The sequence below is a fragment of the Battus philenor genome, unplaced genomic scaffold (assembly GCF_028537555.1).
Source record: "Battus philenor isolate CCGP_79_NKW_IND1 unplaced genomic scaffold, ilBatPhil1.0.hap1 SCAF_70, whole genome shotgun sequence".
Classification (NCBI taxonomy): domain Eukaryota; kingdom Metazoa; phylum Arthropoda; class Insecta; order Lepidoptera; family Papilionidae; genus Battus; species Battus philenor.
Window position 1 is genome coordinate 1 of NW_027181738.1, and position 16,991 is coordinate 16,991.

Here is a 16,991-nt window from a genome sequence, read left to right on the forward strand (position 1 = left end):
TGGTGTTTTTCTTTCGGCGGTTCCCTTTTAGCGCTCCAATATTCTCAATTCATAAACCTTTGTTTTGCATGTCATTCGTTAATTTTTATCGTTGTTAAAACTGGCGCTCTTTACTGTCCTATACTTAGCCTAATTTTGTAATATTTTGATACACGACTCCTTTTTTGTTCACGATGTGAACTATTATAGCACAAAATAAAACCAAAGTCGATTTCACCTTCAAAATCTTTTTAAAATACTGTAACCAATTTTTTTAATCATACTTTATACATAGAAAAACCTTTAAGAAGGATCGCTTTCTTACTTGACTATTTATTGTTTTCAATTGCGTTCAGGTTGTTTTTTATGATAACAATTCAAATTATTAATATTTTGTGTTTTTATTTTCTAGTAACAAAAGGTGATTTATTCAGGCCGATCACACTGCCATCTCGTAGCATTTAGATGAGTCCGCTGTCGTTACTCTGCCATTTCAATATTTTCCCTGTAGATGGCGCTCTTCTTCGCCAAATAAATGCCATACAACCCTAAATTTTTACCCCTCTACGATCAACCCTTATTTTTAAATTGAAAATTAAAAATATTTTTTTTGCAAAATAACATTTGCGGGATCAGCTAGTTATACATAATATCGAGTTTAACGTACATAAACACAAAAGAAAAAATCGTGGGCACGTTGCCTACTCGATGCGAAAAGAACTTTCATTAAAGCTGAAGAGTACACCAATACTTCGCTTTGCGTCTTTTTTTTTTAATTTAATTTTATTTTATTTTTTAAAAGATGGCAACACTTTTGTTTTTAATTGCGTTACGCCATCAAAACTCGGGGATTCTCTTTCTAACCAAAAATCAACGCAATTTGAATACAGTTTTATTTTCACTTTGTTTTGCTAATTTTAAAAGTTCAGTTTTAATTAAGTAGTGTGTTGTGCTTATTTTAAGAGAGAATTATAAATTTATATAAATTTTTACGCGTTGTTTCTGGTTACCAAAAAGGTTAATATTATTACAATTTATTTAATTGGCAGAGTTATTTTATTTTCGTTCGTTCAATTTTCTTTTTAAAAAGTAATATTTTCGGGACCCTGGTACCTATCTTCGATCTTTATGTGGTTTGCTATAGAAAATCTTAATTCACTTTGCGGCGTTTCAATTTGCGTCGTGTTTTTCTAGAACGTATCCACTACGCAAAGTGAGGTATTGGCGTATTATATATGTGTCGATCACTCTCTTACAACCAAAATATATTCCAAACCTTATGTAGACAATAATAAGTTTAATTGAACAATAGTAACGGTTTGAAAATAAAAATGAAACTGCATTGTGTACTTATTCTATGTTGATGTTATTGCTCTTAGCTCGAAGGCTTTTACAGCTTCATCGGAGCTGAGTTCACGGAGCGGAAGACTCTGTGAACATAAAAACTAAGAATAAGGCTGGTAGAGCGCGTACCAGTTTCACGATGACGCTCGCACGTAGCAAAGGCCTCTACTTGTGTAAAGCTGTGTTATGAATGTGTTCATTGTTATGACGTGTACATGCGGCATAGTATGTATTATAGTAACAAACATTGTTTAACTTCGCAAAGGAAATACTGAAGATGTCGACTTAGTTTTCAAATTTGTTATACAACGAAAGGCACATACGATACACTGGTAAATATTGTATGTGAGTGGACGATGAAGTACAAATCTTCACAAGGAAAGATTTCTGAGACCAAGCAGTAGCCATTATTATGTAATGCAATTTCCGCCGATTTATCTATTTAGTGTGGACGTTGAAAAAAAAATATTGAAGAAAATAACAAGGACATAACAGAGAATTAGGATTCGGTTTCGAAGATCACCAAGATGGTGTTTGCGCATCGAAGACGAACGGTCGCCAACGTCCATACCACGTTGAATACACCGGTTCTCGTCCGATCACCGAAGTTAAGCAACGTCGGGCGCGGTCAGTACTTGGATGGGTGACCGCCTGGGAACACCGCGTGATGTTGGCTTTTTGGCGTTTTTCTTTCGGCGGTTCCTTTTTAGCGCTCCAATATTCTCAATCCGTAAACTTTTATCCATTTTTCATAGGAGATTATTAACAAAAAAATGAAGATTTCTCTCCGATGTCGCCTCTCGCGTTTGCTTTTCGAAGACCATCAGTCGCCAACGTCCATACCACGTTGAATACACCGGTTCTCGTCCGATCACCGAAGTTAAGCAACGTCGGGCGCGGTCAGTACTTGGATGGGTGACCGCCTGGGAACACCGCGTGATGTTGGCTTTTTTGGCGTTTTTCTTTCGGCGGTTCCTTTTTAGCGCTCCAATATTCTCAATCCGTAAACTTTTATCCATTTTTCATAGGAGGTTATTAACAAAAAAATGAAGATTTCTCTCCGATGTCGCCTCTCGCGTTTGCTTTTCGAAGACCATCAGTCGCCAACGTCCATACCACGTTGAATACACCGGTTCTCGTCCGATCACCGAAGTTAAGCAACGTCGGGCGCGGTCAGTACTTGGATGGGTGACCGCCTGGGAACACCGCGTGATGTTGGCTTTTTGGCGTTTTTCTTTCGGCGGTTCCTTTTTAGCGCTCCAATATTCTCAATCCGTAAACTTTTATCCATTTTTCATAGGAGATTATTAACAAAAAAATGAAGATTTCTCTCCGATGTCGCCTCTCGCGTTTGCTTTTCGAAGACCATCAGTCGCCAACGTCCATACCACGTTGAATACACCGGTTCTCGTCCGATCACCGAAGTTAAGCAACGTCGGGCGCGGTCAGTACTTGGATGGGTGACCGCCTGGGAACACCGCGTGATGTTGGCTTTTTTGGCGTTTTTCTTTCGGCGGTTCCTTTTTAGCGCTCCAATATTCTCAATCCGTAAACTTTTATCCATTTTTCATACGAGATTATTAACAAAAAAATGAAGATTTCTCTCCGATGTCGCCTCTCGCGTTTGCGTTTCGAAGACCAATTTTCGCCAACGTCCATACCACGTTGAATACACCGGTTCTCGTCCGATCACCGAAGTTAAGCATCGTCGGGCGCGGTCAGTACTTGGATGGGTGACCGCCTGGGAACACCGCGTGATGTTGGCTTTTTGGCGTTTTTCTTTCGGCGGTTCCTTTTTAGCGCTCCAACATTCTCAATCCATAAAGTTTTATCCATTTTTCATAGGAGATTATTAATAAAAAAATGAAGATTTCTCTCCGATGTCGCCTCTCGCGTTTGCGTTTCAAAGACCAATTTTCGCCAACGTCCATACCACGTTGAATACACCGGTTCTCGTCCGATCACCGAAGTTAAGCAACGTCGGGCGCGGTCAGTACTTGGATGGGTGACCGCCTGGGAACACCGCGTGATGTTGGCTTTTTTGGCGTTTTTCTTTCGGCGGTTCCTTTTTAGCGCTCCAATATTCTCAATCCGTAAACTTTTATCCATTTTTCATAGGAGATTATTAACAAAAAAATGAAGATTTCTCTCCGATGTCGCCTCTCGCGTTTGCGTTTCGAAGACCAATTTTCGCCAACGTCCATACCACGTTGAATACACCGGTTCTCGTCCGATCACCGAAGTTAAGCATCGTCGGGCGCGGTCAGTACTTGGATGGGTGACCGCCTGGGAACACCGCGTGATGTTGGCTTTTTTGGCGTTTTTCTTTCGGCGGTTCCTTTTTAGCGCTCCAACATTCTCAATCTATAAACTTTTATCCATTTTTCATAGGAGATTATTAACAAAAAAATGAAGATTTTTCTCCGATGTCGCCTCTCGCGTGTGCGTTTCGAGGGCCATCAGTCGCCAACGTCCATACCACGTTGAATACACCGGTTCTCGTCCGATCACCGAAGTTAAGCAACGTCGGGCGCGGTCAGTACTTGGATGGGTGACGGCCTGGGAACACCGCGTGATGTTGGCTTTTTGGCGTTTTTCTTTCGGCGGTTCCTTTTTAGCGCTCCAATATTCTCAATCCGTAAACTTTTATCCATTTTTCATAGGAGATTATTAACAAAAAAATGAAGATTTCTCTCCGATGTCGCCTCTCGCGTTTGCGTTTCGAGGACTATCTGTCGCCAACGTCCATACCACGTTGAATACACCGGTTCTCGTCCGATCACCGAAGTTAAGCAACGTCGGGCGCGGTCAGTACTTGGATGGGTGACCGCCTGGGAACACCGCGTGATGTTGGCTTTTTTGACGTTTTTCTTTCGGCGGTTCCCTTTTAGCGCTCCAATATTCTCAATCCATAAACTTTTATCCATGTTTCATAGGAGATTATTAACAAAAAAATGAAGATTTCTCTCCGATGTCGCCTCTCGCGTTTGCGTTTCGAGGACCATCTGTCGCCAACGTCCATACCACGTTGAATACACCGGTTCTCGTCCGATCACCGAAGTTAAGCAACGTCGGGCGCGGTCAGTACTTGGATGGGTGACCGCCTGGGAACACCGCGTGATGTTGGCTTTTTTGGCGTTTTTCTTTCGGCGGTTCCTTTTTAGCGCTCCAATATTCTCAATCCATAAACTTTTATCCATGTTTCATAGGAGATTATTAACAAAAAAATGAAGATTTCTCTCCGATGTCGCCTCTCGCGTTTGCGTTTCGAGGACCATCTGTCGCCAACGTCCATACCACGTTGAATACACCGGTTCTCGTCCGATCACCGAAGTTAAGCAACGTCGGGCGCGGTCAGTACTTGGATGGGTGACCGCCTGGGAACACCGCGTGATGTTGGCTTTTTTGGCGTTTTTCTTTCGGCGGTTCCCTTTTAGCGCTCCAATATTCTCAATCCATAAACTTTTATCCATGTTTCATAGGAGATTATTAACAAAAAAATGAAGATTTCTCTCCGATGTCGCCTCTCGCGTTTGCGTTTCGAGGACTATCTGTCGCCAACGTCCATACCACGTTGAATACACCGGTTCTCGTCCGATCACCGAAGTTAAGCAACGTCGGGCGCGGTCAGTACTTGGATGGGTGACCGCCTGGGAACACCGCGTGATGTTGGCTTTTTTGGCGTTTTTCTCTCGGCGGTTTCTTTTTAGCGCTCCAATATTCTCAATCCATGAACTTTAATAATTTTTCATAGGAGATTATTAACAAAAAAATGAAGATTTCTCTCCGATGTCGCGTCTCGCGTTTGCGTTTCGAAGACGAACGGTCGCCAACGTCCATACCACGTTGAATACACCGGTTCTCGTCCGATCACCGAAGTTAAGCAACGTCGGGCGCGGTCAGTACTTGGATGGGTGACCGCCTGGGAACACCGCGTGATGTTGGCTTTTTTGGCGTTTTTCTTTCGGCGGTTCCTTTTTAGCGCTCCAATATTCTCAATCCATAAACTTTTATCCATGTTTCATAGGAGATTATTAACAAAAAAATGAAGATTTCTCTCCGATGTCGCCTCTCGCGTTTGCGTTTCGAGGACCATCAGTCGCCAACGTCCATACCACGTTGAATACACCGGTTCTCGTCCGATCACCGAAGTTAAGCAACGTCGGGCGCGGTCAGTACTTGGATGGGTGACCGCCTGGGAACACCGCGTGATGTTGGCTTTTTTGGCGTTTTTCTTTCGGCGGTTCCCTTTTAGCGCTCCAATATTCTCAATCCATGAAGTTTAATAATTTTTCATAGGAGATTATTAACAAAAAAATGAAGATTTCTCTCCGATGTCGCCTCTCGCGTTTGCGTTTCGAAGACGAACGGTCGCCAACGTCCATACCACGTTGAATACACCGGTTCTCGTCCGATCACCGAAGTTAAGCAACGTCGGGCGCGGTCAGTACTTGGATGGGTGACCGCCTGGGAACACCGCGTGATGTTGGCTTTTTTGGCGTTTTTCTTTCGGCGGTTCCCTTTTAGCGCTCCAATATTCTCAATCCATAAACTTTTATCCATGTTTCATAGGAGATTATTAACAAAAAAATGAAGATTTCTCTCCGATGTCGCCTCTCGCGTTTGCGTTTCGAGGACTATCTGTCGCCAACGTCCATACCACGTTGAATACACCGGTTCTCGTCCGATCACCGAAGTTAAGCAACGTCGGGCGCGGTCAGTACTTGGATGGGTGACCGCCTGGGAACACCGCGTGATGTTGGCTTTTTTGGCGTTTTTCTCTCGGCGGTTTCTTTTTAGCGCTCCAATATTCTCAATCCATGAACTTTAATAATTTTTCATAGGAGATTATTAACAAAAAAATGAAGATTTCTCTCCGATGTCGCGTCTCGCGTTTGCGTTTCGAAGACGAACGGTCGCCAACGTCCATACCACGTTGAATACACCGGTTCTCGTCCGATCACCGAAGTTAAGCAACGTCGGGCGCGGTCAGTACTTGGATGGGTGACCGCCTGGGAACACCGCGTGATGTTGGCTTTTTTGGCGTTTTTCTTTCGGCGGTTCCTTTTTAGCGCTCCAATATTCTCAATCCATAAACTTTTATCCATGTTTCATAGGAGATTATTAACAAAAAAATGAAGATTTCTCTCCGATGTCGCCTCTCGCGTTTGCGTTTCGAGGACCATCAGTCGCCAACGTCCATACCACGTTGAATACACCGGTTCTCGTCCGATCACCGAAGTTAAGCAACGTCGGGCGCGGTCAGTACTTGGATGGGTGACCGCCTGGGAACACCGCGTGATGTTGGCTTTTTTGGCGTTTTTCTTTCGGCGGTTCCCTTTTAGCGCTCCAATATTCTCAATCCATGAAGTTTAATAATTTTTCATAGGAGATTATTAACAAAAAAATGAAGATTTCTCTCCGATGTCGCCTCTCGCGTTTGCGTTTCGAAGACGAACGGTCGCCAACGTCCATACCACGTTGAATACACCGGTTCTCGTCCGATCACCGAAGTTAAGCAACGTCGGGCGCGGTCAGTACTTGGATGGGTGACCGCCTGGGAACACCGCGTGATGTTGGCTTTTTTGGCGTTTTTCTTTCAGCGGTTCCCTTTCAGCGCTCCAATATTCTCAATTCATAAACTTTTGTTTTGCATGTCATTCATCAATTTTTATCTTTGTTAAAACTGGCGCTCTTTACTGTCTTATACTTAGCCTAATTTTGTAATATTTTGATACACGACTCCTTTTTTGTTCACGGTGTGAACTATTATAGCACAAAATAAAACCCAATTTGATTTCACCTTCAAAATCCTTTTAAAATACTGTAACCAATTTTTTTAATCATACTTTATACATAGAAAAACCTTTAAGAACGATCGCTTTCTTACTTGACTGTTTATAGTTTTCAATTGCGTTCAGGTTGTTTTTTATGATAACAATTCCAATTATTAATATTTTGTGTTTTTATTTTCTAGTAACAAAAGGTGATTTTTTCAGGCCGATCACACTGCCATCTCGTAGCATTTAGATGAGTCCGCTGTCGTTACTCTGCCATTTCAATATTTTCCCTGTAGATGGCGCTCTTCTTCGCCAAATAAATACCATACAACCTTAAATTTTTACCCCTCTACGATCAACCCTTATTTTTAAATTGAAAATTAAAAATATTTTTTTTGCAAAACAACATTTGCGGGATCAGCTAGTTATAGATAATATCGAGTTTAACTTACATAAACACAAAAGAAAAAAACGTGGGCAGGTTGCCTACTCGATGCGAAAAGAACTTTCATTAAAGCTGAAGAGTACACCAATACTTCGCTTTGCGTCGTTTTTTTTTTAATTCTATTTTATTTTATTTTTTAAAAGGTGGCAACACTTTTGTTTTTAATTGCGTTACGCCATCAAAACTCGGGGATTCTCTTTCTAACCAAAAATCAACGCAATTTGAATACAGTTTTATTTTCACTTTGTTTTGCTAATTTTAAAAGTTCAGTTTTAATTAAGTAGTGTGTTGTGCTTATTTTAAAAGAGAATAATAAATTTATAAAAATTTTTACGCGTTGTTTCTGGTTACCAAAAAGGTTAATATTATTACAATTTATTTAATTGGCAGAGTTATTTTATTTCTGTTTGTTCAATTTTCTTTTTAAAAAGTAATATTTTCGTGACCCTGGTACCTATCTTCGATCTTTATGTGGTTTGCTATAGAAAATCTTAATTCACTTTGCGGCGTTTCAATTTGCGTCGTGTTTTTCTGAAACGTAACCACTACGCAAAGTGAGGTATTGGCGTATTATATATGTGTCGATCTCTCTCTTACAACCAAAATATATTCCAAACCTTATGTAGACAATAATAAGTTTAATTGAACAATAGTAACGGTTTGAAAATAAAAATGAAACTGCATTGTATACTTATTCTATGTTGATGTTATTGCTCTTAGCTCGAAGGCGTTTACAGCTGCATCGGAGCTGAGTTCACGGAGCGGAAGAATCTGTGAACATAGAAACTAAGAATAAGGCTGGTAGAGCGCGTACCAGTTTCACGATGACGCTCGCACGTAGCAAAGGCCTCTACTTGTGTAAAGCTGTGTTATGAATGTGTTCATTGTTATGACGTGTACATGCGGCATAGTATGTATTATAGTAACAAACATTGTTTAACTTCGCAAAGGAAATACTGAAGATGTCGACTTAGTTTTCAAATTTGTTATACAACGAAAGGCACATACGATACACTGGTAAGTATTGTATGTGAGTGGACGATGAAGTACAAAACTTCACAAGGAAAGATTTCTGAGACCAAGCAGTAGCCATTATTATGTAATGCAATTTCCGCCGATTTATCTATTTAGTGTGGACGTTGAAAAAAAAATATTGAAGAAAATAACAAGGACATAACAAAGAATTAGGATTCGGTTTCGAAGATCACCAAGATGGTGTTTGCGTTTCGAAGACCATCTGTCGCCAACGTCCATACCACGTTGAATACACCGGTTCTCGTCCGATCACCGAAGTTAAGCAACGTCGGGCGCGGTCAGTACTTGGATGGGTGACCGCCTGGGAACACCGCGTGATGTTGGCTTTTTTGGCGTTTTTCTCTCGGCGGTTTCTTTTTAGCGCTCCAATATTCTCAATTCATAAACTTTTATTAATTTTTCATAGGAGATTATTAACAAAAAAATGAAGATTTCTCTCCGATGTCGCGTCTCGCGTTTGCGTTTCGAAGACCAACGGTCGCCAACGTCCATACCACGTTGAATACACCGGTTCTCGTCCGATCACCGAAGTTAAGCAACGTCGGGCGCGGTCAGTACTTGGATGGGTGACCGCCTGGGAACACCGCGTGATGTTGGCTTTTTTGGCGTTTTTCTTTCGGCGGTTCCTTTTTAGCGCTCCAATATTCTCAATCCATGAACTTTAATAATTTTTCATAGGAGATTATTAACAAAAAAATGAAGATTTCTCTCCGATGTCGCGTCTCGCGTTTGCGTTTCGAAGACGAACGGTCGCCAACGTCCATACCACGTTGAATACACCTGTTCTCGTCCGATCACCGAAGTTAAGCAACGTCGGGCGCGGTCAGTACTTGGATGGGTGACCGCCTGGGAACACCGCGTGATGTTGGCTTTTTTGGCGTTTTTCTTTCGGCGGTTCCTTTTTAGCGCTCCAATATTCTCAATTCATAAACTTTTATTAATTTTTCATAGGAGATTATTAACAAAAAAATGAAGATTTCTCTCCGATGTCGCGTCTCGCGTTTGCGTTTCGAAGACGAACGGTCGCCAACGTCCATACCACGTTGAATACACCTGTTCTCGTCCGATCACCGAAGTTAAGCAACGTCGGGCGCGGTCAGTACTTGGATGGGTGACCGCCTGGGAACACCGCGTGATGTTGGCTTTTTTGGCGTTTTTCTTTCGGCGGTTCCTTTTTAGCGCTCCAATATTCTCAATCCATGAACTTTTATTAATTTTTCATAGGAGATTATTAACAAAAAAATGAAGATTTCTCTCCGATGTCGCCTCTCGCGTTTGCGTTTCGAAGACGAACGTTCGCCAACGTCCATACCACGTTGAATACACCGGTTCTCGTCCGATCACCGAAGTTAAGCAACGTCGGGCGCGGTCAGTACTTGGATGGGTGACCGCCTGGGAACACCGCGTGATGTTGGCTTTTTTGGCGTTTTTCTTTCGGCGGTTCCTTTTTAGCGCTCCAATATTCTCAATCCATAAACTTTTATCCATTTTTCATAGGAGATTATTAACAAAAAAATGAAGATTTCTCTCCGATGTCGCCTCTCGCGTTTGCGTTTCGAGGACCATCAGTCGCCAACGTCCATACCACGTTGAATACACCGGTTCTCGTCCGATCACCGAAGTTAAGCAACGTCGGGCGCGGTCAGTACTTGGATGGGTGACCGCCTGGGAACACCGCGTGATGTTGGCTTTTTTGGCGTTTTTCTTTCGGCGGTTCCCTTTTAGCGCTCCAATATTCTCAATCCATAAACTTTTATCCATGTTTCATAGGAGATTATTAACAAAAAAATGAAGATTTCTCTCCGATGTCGCCTCTCGCGTTTGCGTTTCGAGGACCATCTGTCGCCAACGTCCATACCACGTTGAATACACCGGTTCTCGTCCGATCACCGAAGTTAAGCAACGTCGGGCGCGGTCAGTACTTGGATGGGTGACCGCCTGGGAACACCGCGTGATGTTGGCTTTTTTGGCGTTTTTCTTTCGGCGGTTCCTTTTTAGCGCTCCAATATTCTCAATCCATGAACTTTAATAATTTTTCATAGGAGATTATTAACAAAAAAATGAAGATTTCTCTCCGATGTCGCCTCTCGCGTTTGCGTTTCGAGGACTATCTGTCGCCAACGTCCATACCACGTTGAATACACCGGTTCTCGTCCGATCACCGAAGTTAAGCAACGTCGGGCGCGGTCAGTACTTGGATGGGTGACCGCCTGGGAACACCGCGTGATGTTGGCTTTTTTGACGTTTTTCTTTCGGCGGTTCCCTTTTAGCGCTCCAATATTCTCAATCCATAAACTTTTATCCATGTTTCATAGGAGATTATTAACAAAAAAATGAAGATTTCTCTCCGATGTCGCCTCTCGCGTTTGCGTTTCGAGGACCATCTGTCGCCAACGTCCATACCACGTTGAATACACCGGTTCTCGTCCGATCACCGAAGTTAAGCAACGTCGGGCGCGGTCAGTACTTGGATGGGTGACCGCCTGGGAACACCGCGTGATGTTGGCTTTTTTGGCGTTTTTCTTTCGGCGGTTCCTTTTTAGCGCTCCAATATTCTCAATCCATAAACTTTTATCCATGTTTCATAGGAGATTATTAACAAAAAAATGAAGATTTCTCTCCGATGTCGCCTCTCGCGTTTGCGTTTCGAGGACCATCTGTCGCCAACGTCCATACCACGTTGAATACACCGGTTCTCGTCCGATCACCGAAGTTAAGCAACGTCGGGCGCGGTCAGTACTTGGATGGGTGACCGCCTGGGAACACCGCGTGATGTTGGCTTTTTTGGCGTTTTTCTTTCGGCGGTTCCCTTTTAGCGCTCCAATATTCTCAATCCATAAACTTTTATCCATGTTTCATAGGAGATTATTAACAAAAAAATGAAGATTTCTCTCCGATGTCGCCTCTCGCGTTTGCGTTTCGAGGACTATCTGTCGCCAACGTCCATACCACGTTGAATACACCGGTTCTCGTCCGATCACCGAAGTTAAGCAACGTCGGGCGCGGTCAGTACTTGGATGGGTGACCGCCTGGGAACACCGCGTGATGTTGGCTTTTTTGGCGTTTTTCTCTCGGCGGTTTCTTTTTAGCGCTCCAATATTCTCAATCCATGAACTTTAATAATTTTTCATAGGAGATTATTAACAAAAAAATGAAGATTTCTCTCCGATGTCGCGTCTCGCGTTTGCGTTTCGAAGACGAACGGTCGCCAACGTCCATACCACGTTGAATACACCGGTTCTCGTCCGATCACCGAAGTTAAGCAACGTCGGGCGCGGTCAGTACTTGGATGGGTGACCGCCTGGGAACACCGCGTGATGTTGGCTTTTTTGGCGTTTTTCTTTCGGCGGTTCCTTTTTAGCGCTCCAATATTCTCAATCCATAAACTTTTATCCATGTTTCATAGGAGATTATTAACAAAAAAATGAAGATTTCTCTCCGATGTCGCCTCTCGCGTTTGCGTTTCGAGGACCATCAGTCGCCAACGTCCATACCACGTTGAATACACCGGTTCTCGTCCGATCACCGAAGTTAAGCAACGTCGGGCGCGGTCAGTACTTGGATGGGTGACCGCCTGGGAACACCGCGTGATGTTGGCTTTTTTGGCGTTTTTCTTTCGGCGGTTCCCTTTTAGCGCTCCAATATTCTCAATCCATGAAGTTTAATAATTTTTCATAGGAGATTATTAACAAAAAAATGAAGATTTCTCTCCGATGTCGCCTCTCGCGTTTGCGTTTCGAAGACGAACGGTCGCCAACGTCCATACCACGTTGAATACACCGGTTCTCGTCCGATCACCGAAGTTAAGCAACGTCGGGCGCGGTCAGTACTTGGATGGGTGACCGCCTGGGAACACCGCGTGATGTTGGCTTTTTTGGCGTTTTTCTTTCAGCGGTTCCCTTTCAGCGCTCCAATATTCTCAATTCATAAACTTTTGTTTTGCATGTCATTCGTCAATTTTTATCTTTGTTAAAACTGGCGCTCTTTACTGTCTTATACTTAGCCTAATTTTGTAATATTTTGATACACGACTCCTTTTTTGTTCACGGTGTGAACTATTATAGCACAAAATAAAACCCAATTTGATTTCACCTTCAAAATCCTTTTAAAATACTGTAACCAATTTTTTTAATCATACTTTATACATAGAAAAACCTTTAAGAACGATCGCTTTCTTACTTGACTGTTTATAGTTTTCAATTGCGTTCAGGTTGTTTTTTATGATAACAATTCCAATTATTAATATTTTGTGTTTTTATTTTCTAGTAACAAAAGGTGATTTTTTCAGGCCGATCACACTGCCATCTCGTAGCATTTAGATGAGTCCGCTGTCGTTACTCTGCCATTTCAATATTTTCCCTGTAGATGGCGCTCTTCTTCGCCAAATAAATACCATACAACCTTAAATTTTTACCCCTCTACGATCAACCCTTATTTTTAAATTGAAAATTAAAAATATTTTTTTTGCAAAACAACATTTGCGGGATCAGCTAGTTATAGATAATATCGAGTTTAACTTACATAAACACAAAAGAAAAAAACGTGGGCAGGTTGCCTACTCGATGCGAAAAGAACTTTCATTAAAGCTGAAGAGTACACCAATACTTCGCTTTGCGTCGTTTTTTTTTTAATTCTATTTTATTTTATTTTTTAAAAGGTGGCAACACTTTTGTTTTTAATTGCGTTACGCCATCAAAACTCGGGGATTCTCTTTCTAACCAAAAATCAACGCAATTTGAATACAGTTTTATTTTCACTTTGTTTTGCTAATTTTAAAAGTTCAGTTTTAATTAAGTAGTGTGTTGTGCTTATTTTAAAAGAGAATAATAAATTTATAAAAATTTTTACGCGTTGTTTCTGGTTACCAAAAAGGTTAATATTATTACAATTTATTTAATTGGCAGAGTTATTTTATTTCTGTTTGTTCAATTTTCTTTTTAAAAAGTAATATTTTCGTGACCCTGGTACCTATCTTCGATCTTTATGTGGTTTGCTATAGAAAATCTTAATTCACTTTGCGGCGTTTCAATTTGCGTCGTGTTTTTCTGAAACGTAACCACTACGCAAAGTGAGGTATTGGCGTATTATATATGTGTCGATCTCTCTCTTACAACCAAAATATATTCCAAACCTTATGTAGACAATAATAAGTTTAATTGAACAATAGTAACGGTTTGAAAATAAAAATGAAACTGCATTGTATACTTATTCTATGTTGATGTTATTGCTCTTAGCTCGAAGGCGTTTACAGCTGCATCGGAGCTGAGTTCACGGAGCGGAAGAATCTGTGAACATAGAAACTAAGAATAAGGCTGGTAGAGCGCGTACCAGTTTCACGATGACGCTCGCACGTAGCAAAGGCCTCTACTTGTGTAAAGCTGTGTTATGAATGTGTTCATTGTTATGACGTGTACATGCGGCATAGTATGTATTATAGTAACAAACATTGTTTAACTTCGCAAAGGAAATACTGAAGATGTCGACTTAGTTTTCAAATTTGTTATACAACGAAAGGCACATACGATACACTGGTAAGTATTGTATGTGAGTGGACGATGAAGTACAAAACTTCACAAGGAAAGATTTCTGAGACCAAGCAGTAGCCATTATTATGTAATGCAATTTCCGCCGATTTATCTATTTAGTGTGGACGTTGAAAAAAAAATATTGAAGAAAATAACAAGGACATAACAAAGAATTAGGATTCGGTTTCGAAGATCACCAAGATGGTGTTTGCGTTTCGAAGACCATCTGTCGCCAACGTCCATACCACGTTGAATACACCGGTTCTCGTCCGATCACCGAAGTTAAGCAACGTCGGGCGCGGTCAGTACTTGGATGGGTGACCGCCTGGGAACACCGCGTGATGTTGGCTTTTTTGGCGTTTTTCTCTCGGCGGTTTCTTTTTAGCGCTCCAATATTCTCAATTCATAAACTTTTATTAATTTTTCATAGGAGATTATTAACAAAAAAATGAAGATTTCTCTCCGATGTCGCGTCTCGCGTTTGCGTTTCGAAGACCAACGGTCGCCAACGTCCATACCACGTTGAATACACCGGTTCTCGTCCGATCACCGAAGTTAAGCAACGTCGGGCGCGGTCAGTACTTGGATGGGTGACCGCCTGGGAACACCGCGTGATGTTGGCTTTTTTGGCGTTTTTCTTTCGGCGGTTCCTTTTTAGCGCTCCAATATTCTCAATCCATGAACTTTAATAATTTTTCATAGGAGATTATTAACAAAAAAATGAAGATTTCTCTCCGATGTCGCGTCTCGCGTTTGCGTTTCGAAGACGAACGGTCGCCAACGTCCATACCACGTTGAATACACCTGTTCTCGTCCGATCACCGAAGTTAAGCAACGTCGGGCGCGGTCAGTACTTGGATGGGTGACCGCCTGGGAACACCGCGTGATGTTGGCTTTTTTGGCGTTTTTCTTTCGGCGGTTCCTTTTTAGCGCTCCAATATTCTCAATTCATAAACTTTTATTAATTTTTCATAGGAGATTATTAACAAAAAAATGAAGATTTCTCTCCGATGTCGCGTCTCGCGTTTGCGTTTCGAAGACGAACGGTCGCCAACGTCCATACCACGTTGAATACACCTGTTCTCGTCCGATCACCGAAGTTAAGCAACGTCGGGCGCGGTCAGTACTTGGATGGGTGACCGCCTGGGAACACCGCGTGATGTTGGCTTTTTTGGCGTTTTTCTTTCGGCGGTTCCTTTTTAGCGCTCCAATATTCTCAATCCATGAACTTTTATTAATTTTTCATAGGAGATTATTAACAAAAAAATGAAGATTTCTCTCCGATGTCGCCTCTCGCGTTTGCGTTTCGAGGACTATCTGTCGCCAACGTCCATACCACGTTGAATACACCGGTTCTCGTCCGATCACCGAAGTTAAGCAACGTCGGGCGCGGTCAGTACTTGGATGGGTGACCGCCTGGGAACACCGCGTGATGTTGGCTTTTTTGACGTTTTTCTTTCGGCGGTTCCCTTTTAGCGCTCCAATATTCTCAATCCATAAACTTTTATCCATGTTTCATAGGAGATTATTAACAAAAAAATGAAGATTTCTCTCCGATGTCGCCTCTCGCGTTTGCGTTTCGAGGACCATCTGTCGCCAACGTCCATACCACGTTGAATACACCGGTTCTCGTCCGATCACCGAAGTTAAGCAACGTCGGGCGCGGTCAGTACTTGGATGGGTGACCGCCTGGGAACACCGCGTGATGTTGGCTTTTTTGGCGTTTTTCTTTCGGCGGTTCCTTTTTAGCGCTCCAATATTCTCAATCCATAAACTTTTATCCATGTTTCATAGGAGATTATTAACAAAAAAATGAAGATTTCTCTCCGATGTCGCCTCTCGCGTTTGCGTTTCGAGGACCATCTGTCGCCAACGTCCATACCACGTTGAATACACCGGTTCTCGTCCGATCACCGAAGTTAAGCAACGTCGGGCGCGGTCAGTACTTGGATGGGTGACCGCCTGGGAACACCGCGTGATGTTGGCTTTTTTGGCGTTTTTCTTTCGGCGGTTCCCTTTTAGCGCTCCAATATTCTCAATCCATAAACTTTTATCCATGTTTCATAGGAGATTATTAACAAAAAAATGAAGATTTCTCTCCGATGTCGCCTCTCGCGTTTGCGTTTCGAGGACTATCTGTCGCCAACGTCCATACCACGTTGAATACACCGGTTCTCGTCCGATCACCGAAGTTAAGCAACGTCGGGCGCGGTCAGTACTTGGATGGGTGACCGCCTGGGAACACCGCGTGATGTTGGCTTTTTTGGCGTTTTTCTCTCGGCGGTTTCTTTTTAGCGCTCCAATATTCTCAATCCATGAACTTTAATAATTTTTCATAGGAGATTATTAACAAAAAAATGAAGATTTCTCTCCGATGTCGCGTCTCGCGTTTGCGTTTCGAAGACGAACGGTCGCCAACGTCCATACCACGTTGAATACACCGGTTCTCGTCCGATCACCGAAGTTAAGCAACGTCGGGCGCGGTCAGTACTTGGATGGGTGACCGCCTGGGAACACCGCGTGATGTTGGCTTTTTTGGCGTTTTTCTTTCGGCGGTTCCTTTTTAGCGCTCCAATATTCTCAATCCATAAACTTTTATCCATGTTTCATAGGAGATTATTAACAAAAAAATGAAGATTTCTCTCCGATGTCGCCTCTCGCGTTTGCGTTTCGAGGACCATCAGTCGCCAACGTCCATACCACGTTGAATACACCGGTTCTCGTCCGATCACCGAAGTTAAGCAACGTCGGGCGCGGTCAGTACTTGGATGGGTGACCGCCTGGGAACACCGCGTGATGTTGGCTTTTTTGGCGTTTTTCTTTCGGCGGTTCCCTTTTAGCGCTCCAATATTCTCAATCCATGAAGTTTAATAATTTTTCATA

The 16,991-nt window shown here is 42.6% G+C and overlaps 43 non-coding genes across 43 annotated transcripts; all 43 read left to right on the forward strand.

The window, feature by feature from the left end:
- Positions 1–1,880: 1,880 nt before the first annotated feature.
- On the forward strand, positions 1,881–1,999 carry LOC137931340 (5S ribosomal RNA). Its single transcript, XR_011108958.1, has one exon. It is a non-coding gene; the product is annotated as a 5S ribosomal RNA (ribosomal RNA).
- Positions 2,000–2,152: 153 nt separating this feature from the next.
- On the forward strand, positions 2,153–2,271 carry LOC137931374 (5S ribosomal RNA). The gene has a single exon (XR_011108990.1). It is a non-coding gene; the product is annotated as a 5S ribosomal RNA (ribosomal RNA).
- A 154-nt stretch (positions 2,272–2,425) lies between these two features.
- LOC137931386 (5S ribosomal RNA) lies at positions 2,426–2,544 on the forward strand. The gene has a single exon (XR_011109001.1). It is a non-coding gene; the product is annotated as a 5S ribosomal RNA (ribosomal RNA).
- Positions 2,545–2,697: 153 nt separating this feature from the next.
- LOC137931398 (5S ribosomal RNA) lies at positions 2,698–2,816 on the forward strand. The gene has a single exon (XR_011109012.1). It is a non-coding gene; the product is annotated as a 5S ribosomal RNA (ribosomal RNA).
- Positions 2,817–2,970: 154 nt separating this feature from the next.
- Positions 2,971–3,089, forward strand: LOC137931353 (5S ribosomal RNA). Its single transcript, XR_011108970.1, has one exon. It is a non-coding gene; the product is annotated as a 5S ribosomal RNA (ribosomal RNA).
- Positions 3,090–3,242: 153 nt separating this feature from the next.
- LOC137931409 (5S ribosomal RNA) lies at positions 3,243–3,361 on the forward strand. The gene has a single exon (XR_011109023.1). It is a non-coding gene; the product is annotated as a 5S ribosomal RNA (ribosomal RNA).
- Positions 3,362–3,515: 154 nt separating this feature from the next.
- LOC137931354 (5S ribosomal RNA) lies at positions 3,516–3,634 on the forward strand. The gene has a single exon (XR_011108971.1). It is a non-coding gene; the product is annotated as a 5S ribosomal RNA (ribosomal RNA).
- Positions 3,635–3,788: 154 nt separating this feature from the next.
- Positions 3,789–3,907, forward strand: LOC137931364 (5S ribosomal RNA). Its single transcript, XR_011108981.1, has one exon. It is a non-coding gene; the product is annotated as a 5S ribosomal RNA (ribosomal RNA).
- A 153-nt stretch (positions 3,908–4,060) lies between these two features.
- LOC137931346 (5S ribosomal RNA) lies at positions 4,061–4,179 on the forward strand. Its single transcript, XR_011108964.1, has one exon. It is a non-coding gene; the product is annotated as a 5S ribosomal RNA (ribosomal RNA).
- Positions 4,180–4,333: 154 nt separating this feature from the next.
- On the forward strand, positions 4,334–4,452 carry LOC137931358 (5S ribosomal RNA). The gene has a single exon (XR_011108975.1). It is a non-coding gene; the product is annotated as a 5S ribosomal RNA (ribosomal RNA).
- Positions 4,453–4,606: 154 nt separating this feature from the next.
- Positions 4,607–4,725, forward strand: LOC137931366 (5S ribosomal RNA). Its single transcript, XR_011108982.1, has one exon. It is a non-coding gene; the product is annotated as a 5S ribosomal RNA (ribosomal RNA).
- A 154-nt stretch (positions 4,726–4,879) lies between these two features.
- LOC137931367 (5S ribosomal RNA) lies at positions 4,880–4,998 on the forward strand. The gene has a single exon (XR_011108983.1). It is a non-coding gene; the product is annotated as a 5S ribosomal RNA (ribosomal RNA).
- A 153-nt stretch (positions 4,999–5,151) lies between these two features.
- LOC137931368 (5S ribosomal RNA) lies at positions 5,152–5,270 on the forward strand. The gene has a single exon (XR_011108984.1). It is a non-coding gene; the product is annotated as a 5S ribosomal RNA (ribosomal RNA).
- Positions 5,271–5,424: 154 nt separating this feature from the next.
- LOC137931369 (5S ribosomal RNA) lies at positions 5,425–5,543 on the forward strand. The gene has a single exon (XR_011108985.1). It is a non-coding gene; the product is annotated as a 5S ribosomal RNA (ribosomal RNA).
- Positions 5,544–5,696: 153 nt separating this feature from the next.
- Positions 5,697–5,815, forward strand: LOC137931370 (5S ribosomal RNA). Its single transcript, XR_011108986.1, has one exon. It is a non-coding gene; the product is annotated as a 5S ribosomal RNA (ribosomal RNA).
- A 154-nt stretch (positions 5,816–5,969) lies between these two features.
- On the forward strand, positions 5,970–6,088 carry LOC137931371 (5S ribosomal RNA). The gene has a single exon (XR_011108987.1). It is a non-coding gene; the product is annotated as a 5S ribosomal RNA (ribosomal RNA).
- A 153-nt stretch (positions 6,089–6,241) lies between these two features.
- On the forward strand, positions 6,242–6,360 carry LOC137931372 (5S ribosomal RNA). The gene has a single exon (XR_011108988.1). It is a non-coding gene; the product is annotated as a 5S ribosomal RNA (ribosomal RNA).
- Positions 6,361–6,514: 154 nt separating this feature from the next.
- Positions 6,515–6,633, forward strand: LOC137931373 (5S ribosomal RNA). Its single transcript, XR_011108989.1, has one exon. It is a non-coding gene; the product is annotated as a 5S ribosomal RNA (ribosomal RNA).
- A 153-nt stretch (positions 6,634–6,786) lies between these two features.
- LOC137931375 (5S ribosomal RNA) lies at positions 6,787–6,905 on the forward strand. The gene has a single exon (XR_011108991.1). It is a non-coding gene; the product is annotated as a 5S ribosomal RNA (ribosomal RNA).
- A 1,885-nt stretch (positions 6,906–8,790) lies between these two features.
- LOC137931376 (5S ribosomal RNA) lies at positions 8,791–8,909 on the forward strand. The gene has a single exon (XR_011108992.1). It is a non-coding gene; the product is annotated as a 5S ribosomal RNA (ribosomal RNA).
- A 154-nt stretch (positions 8,910–9,063) lies between these two features.
- On the forward strand, positions 9,064–9,182 carry LOC137931377 (5S ribosomal RNA). Its single transcript, XR_011108993.1, has one exon. It is a non-coding gene; the product is annotated as a 5S ribosomal RNA (ribosomal RNA).
- Positions 9,183–9,335: 153 nt separating this feature from the next.
- On the forward strand, positions 9,336–9,454 carry LOC137931355 (5S ribosomal RNA). The gene has a single exon (XR_011108972.1). It is a non-coding gene; the product is annotated as a 5S ribosomal RNA (ribosomal RNA).
- A 154-nt stretch (positions 9,455–9,608) lies between these two features.
- LOC137931356 (5S ribosomal RNA) lies at positions 9,609–9,727 on the forward strand. The gene has a single exon (XR_011108973.1). It is a non-coding gene; the product is annotated as a 5S ribosomal RNA (ribosomal RNA).
- A 154-nt stretch (positions 9,728–9,881) lies between these two features.
- On the forward strand, positions 9,882–10,000 carry LOC137931378 (5S ribosomal RNA). The gene has a single exon (XR_011108994.1). It is a non-coding gene; the product is annotated as a 5S ribosomal RNA (ribosomal RNA).
- A 154-nt stretch (positions 10,001–10,154) lies between these two features.
- LOC137931379 (5S ribosomal RNA) lies at positions 10,155–10,273 on the forward strand. The gene has a single exon (XR_011108995.1). It is a non-coding gene; the product is annotated as a 5S ribosomal RNA (ribosomal RNA).
- Positions 10,274–10,427: 154 nt separating this feature from the next.
- On the forward strand, positions 10,428–10,546 carry LOC137931380 (5S ribosomal RNA). Its single transcript, XR_011108996.1, has one exon. It is a non-coding gene; the product is annotated as a 5S ribosomal RNA (ribosomal RNA).
- A 153-nt stretch (positions 10,547–10,699) lies between these two features.
- On the forward strand, positions 10,700–10,818 carry LOC137931382 (5S ribosomal RNA). Its single transcript, XR_011108997.1, has one exon. It is a non-coding gene; the product is annotated as a 5S ribosomal RNA (ribosomal RNA).
- Positions 10,819–10,972: 154 nt separating this feature from the next.
- On the forward strand, positions 10,973–11,091 carry LOC137931383 (5S ribosomal RNA). The gene has a single exon (XR_011108998.1). It is a non-coding gene; the product is annotated as a 5S ribosomal RNA (ribosomal RNA).
- A 154-nt stretch (positions 11,092–11,245) lies between these two features.
- LOC137931384 (5S ribosomal RNA) lies at positions 11,246–11,364 on the forward strand. Its single transcript, XR_011108999.1, has one exon. It is a non-coding gene; the product is annotated as a 5S ribosomal RNA (ribosomal RNA).
- Positions 11,365–11,518: 154 nt separating this feature from the next.
- On the forward strand, positions 11,519–11,637 carry LOC137931385 (5S ribosomal RNA). The gene has a single exon (XR_011109000.1). It is a non-coding gene; the product is annotated as a 5S ribosomal RNA (ribosomal RNA).
- Positions 11,638–11,790: 153 nt separating this feature from the next.
- On the forward strand, positions 11,791–11,909 carry LOC137931387 (5S ribosomal RNA). The gene has a single exon (XR_011109002.1). It is a non-coding gene; the product is annotated as a 5S ribosomal RNA (ribosomal RNA).
- A 154-nt stretch (positions 11,910–12,063) lies between these two features.
- Positions 12,064–12,182, forward strand: LOC137931388 (5S ribosomal RNA). Its single transcript, XR_011109003.1, has one exon. It is a non-coding gene; the product is annotated as a 5S ribosomal RNA (ribosomal RNA).
- Positions 12,183–12,335: 153 nt separating this feature from the next.
- On the forward strand, positions 12,336–12,454 carry LOC137931389 (5S ribosomal RNA). Its single transcript, XR_011109004.1, has one exon. It is a non-coding gene; the product is annotated as a 5S ribosomal RNA (ribosomal RNA).
- Positions 12,455–14,339: 1,885 nt separating this feature from the next.
- LOC137931390 (5S ribosomal RNA) lies at positions 14,340–14,458 on the forward strand. The gene has a single exon (XR_011109005.1). It is a non-coding gene; the product is annotated as a 5S ribosomal RNA (ribosomal RNA).
- A 154-nt stretch (positions 14,459–14,612) lies between these two features.
- Positions 14,613–14,731, forward strand: LOC137931391 (5S ribosomal RNA). Its single transcript, XR_011109006.1, has one exon. It is a non-coding gene; the product is annotated as a 5S ribosomal RNA (ribosomal RNA).
- Positions 14,732–14,884: 153 nt separating this feature from the next.
- LOC137931357 (5S ribosomal RNA) lies at positions 14,885–15,003 on the forward strand. Its single transcript, XR_011108974.1, has one exon. It is a non-coding gene; the product is annotated as a 5S ribosomal RNA (ribosomal RNA).
- A 154-nt stretch (positions 15,004–15,157) lies between these two features.
- On the forward strand, positions 15,158–15,276 carry LOC137931359 (5S ribosomal RNA). The gene has a single exon (XR_011108976.1). It is a non-coding gene; the product is annotated as a 5S ribosomal RNA (ribosomal RNA).
- Positions 15,277–15,430: 154 nt separating this feature from the next.
- Positions 15,431–15,549, forward strand: LOC137931392 (5S ribosomal RNA). The gene has a single exon (XR_011109007.1). It is a non-coding gene; the product is annotated as a 5S ribosomal RNA (ribosomal RNA).
- A 154-nt stretch (positions 15,550–15,703) lies between these two features.
- Positions 15,704–15,822, forward strand: LOC137931393 (5S ribosomal RNA). Its single transcript, XR_011109008.1, has one exon. It is a non-coding gene; the product is annotated as a 5S ribosomal RNA (ribosomal RNA).
- Positions 15,823–15,976: 154 nt separating this feature from the next.
- Positions 15,977–16,095, forward strand: LOC137931394 (5S ribosomal RNA). The gene has a single exon (XR_011109009.1). It is a non-coding gene; the product is annotated as a 5S ribosomal RNA (ribosomal RNA).
- A 154-nt stretch (positions 16,096–16,249) lies between these two features.
- On the forward strand, positions 16,250–16,368 carry LOC137931395 (5S ribosomal RNA). The gene has a single exon (XR_011109010.1). It is a non-coding gene; the product is annotated as a 5S ribosomal RNA (ribosomal RNA).
- A 153-nt stretch (positions 16,369–16,521) lies between these two features.
- LOC137931396 (5S ribosomal RNA) lies at positions 16,522–16,640 on the forward strand. Its single transcript, XR_011109011.1, has one exon. It is a non-coding gene; the product is annotated as a 5S ribosomal RNA (ribosomal RNA).
- Positions 16,641–16,794: 154 nt separating this feature from the next.
- LOC137931399 (5S ribosomal RNA) lies at positions 16,795–16,913 on the forward strand. The gene has a single exon (XR_011109013.1). It is a non-coding gene; the product is annotated as a 5S ribosomal RNA (ribosomal RNA).
- Positions 16,914–16,991: the final 78 nt, after the last annotated feature.